A 2,787-nucleotide genomic window follows, 5' to 3' on the forward strand; every position below is an offset into this window, starting at 1 on the left:
ACGGCTCCGCTGCGGATTAACGCTGCGGAGTGTCCGCAGCGGAATTTAAGTGAAATTCCGCCAAGTGTGAACCCAGCCTTATACTCCAGAGCTGCGCTCACTATTCTGCTGGTGGAGTCACTGTGTACATACATTACATTACTTATCCTGTCCTGATCCTGAGTTACATCCTGAATTATACTCCAGAGCTGCACTCACTATTCTGCTGGTGGAATCACTTTCTACATACATTACATATCCTGTACTGATCCTGAGTAACATTCTGTATTATACGCCAGAGGTGAACTCTGTCACCACATTATAAGTCCTCTATCTTCTACATAATGTGATCGGCACTGTAATGTAGGTGACAGCAGTGTTTTTTATTTAGAAAAACAATCTATTTTCACCAAGTTACGACCTATATTAGCTTTATGCTAATGACTTTCTTAATGCCCAACTAGGCGTGTTTTTACTTTTGACCAAGTGGGCGTTTTGGAGAGAAGTGTATGACGTTGACCAATCAGTGACCAATCACCATCATGCACTTCTCTCCATTCATTTACTCTGCACATAGTGATCCTGCGTTGTTCACTATGTGCAGTCACATACACACACATTAACATTACTGAAGTGCCTTGAGAGTTAATAGACATCGCGTCCAACCAGGATGTGATGTCTATTCACAATCCCCACACTTCGCTAATGTTTCTGTGGTACTTACAGCATAGCAAGCGTAATCTCGCGAGATCTCGCTGTAAATGACAGTTTACACCGAGATTACGCTTGCTGTTCTGTAAGTCCCACACAAATGTTAGCGAAGTGTCGGGATTGTGAATAGACATCGCATCCTGGTTGGACGCGATGTCTATTAACTCTCAAGGCACTTCAGTAACGTTAATGTGTGTGTATGTGGCTGCACATAGTGATCTAGTAAGATCACTATTCTGTGTAAATGAATGGAGAGAAGTGAATGACGCTGATTGGTCACTGATTGGTCAGCGTCATACACTCCTCTGTACAACGCCCACTTGGTCAAAAGTAAAAACACGCTAACTTGATCATTAAGAAAGTCATTAGCATAAAGCTAAAATCGCTCATAACGTGGTGAAAATAGATCGATTTTCTAAGTAAAAAAAACACTGTTGTTACCTACATTACAGCGCCGATCACATTATGTAGGAGATAGGCACTTACAATATGGTGACAGAGCCTCTTTAAGACAAAACTTAAGGCTGAAAGAGCCAAAAACAAGCAACAAAGTGAAGACGCTGCAGTAAAGGCCGGGCAAAGCATCACAAAGGAGGAAACCAGCATGTGGTGATGTCCACGGGTTCCAGACTTCAGGCCGTCATTGCCTGCAAAGGATTCTCTACAAAGTATTTAAAAAAAAACATTTTATTTCTGGTAATGTTAATTTGTCCAGTTACTTTTGAGCCCCTGTAATGAGGCGGCTGTGTAGAAAAATGGCGGCAATTCCTAAACGTTTTAAAGGATATATTTTTTTCAACCCCTTGAATTAAACCTGAAAGTCTAAACTTCAATTGTATCTCAGTTGTTTCATTTCACATCCAATGTGGTGGCAGCAGAGCCCAAATGTTACATAATTTTAAAGCGGAATGGACAAATTGTTAATATTCTTTATTAGGACTTTATTAGGAAAAATTATTTGAAGCCCCGCCCCCTGTCAATAAAACAATGTCCTTCCCTCCGCTACTCGTTTGGGGCCATATATCTGACTTATATGTTTGGTTACCCTAAAGAAGTATACAAATATATAACATAAAGGGGTTTTTGCTTTGGGCAATTTATTTTTGTTAGCAGGGTCCCCTGATAATAAGCTGATGTGAAGGACCGCCAGGGATCAGCTGTAATCTGTGGGGGAACCTGACAGCAAGTATTGAATTTTCCTGCAGCGCCACCACAGGAGAAATAAAGCATTACACAGTTCTCATTGAAATCTATGTGTGGATACTGTGTAATAAGTTTGAACCCCCTTTTTGTGTAGTATAGTTTTTGCAGATAGAAAGAGAATCTAACTTACACAAAACATCCATACATCATGGGATGATGAATTAGGAATTTTCATAGATGTAAAGTTCAATAAAATGAAAATAATAAAACAGAATCAATTATATTATACTTACATTACTGATTCTGCCCGGTACCTGCACTGCCACACCCAACGACTCAGAATAAACCCCTTTAAAGTGGACCTGACACCTCTCCATCTTTTCTTAGAAATCTTCGTTATGCTGTTCCTCTGTTATTAATCCTAGAAATGTATGAATGAATTGACAACTGGGTGTTACTATTCCCCTTATTAAAGGCGGCGTGTCTACACAGTCTCCGTCAGCACTGATTGGACAATGTCAGTCTGTGTAGGGACACGCCCCCCAACTGGTAACACCCAGTTGTCAATTCATTCATTAATTTCTAGGAGAAACAACAGAGGAACGACACAATGTAGAGTTCTCAGAAAAGATGCTCCAGAATTGTTATTTCATAAGGAATACAATTATTTACTAAGTCATGAGAGGTGACAGGTCCTCTTTAATGTGCAAATAGGGACCAGATGGAATCTCTCTGGAGTATTATAGCAAATTAATTATTGCAGAATAAATTAATCAGCTCCAAAACAGGAACATTTCAGAAGCAACCAGGGATAGAAAGATTTGGGTCACTAGTACGGAGTGACACGGGGAGGTATGTCACCACTATGACACTTCTATACACACAGATCTAACATGACATTGTTCTGCAGTCTCATGGGCTGGAATCACTTCCTGGGCACTCGGTTGTAGAAGA

This window comes from Rhinoderma darwinii, chromosome 6 (assembly GCF_050947455.1).
Source record: "Rhinoderma darwinii isolate aRhiDar2 chromosome 6, aRhiDar2.hap1, whole genome shotgun sequence".
Taxonomy (NCBI): Eukaryota; Metazoa; Chordata; class Amphibia; order Anura; family Rhinodermatidae; genus Rhinoderma; species Rhinoderma darwinii.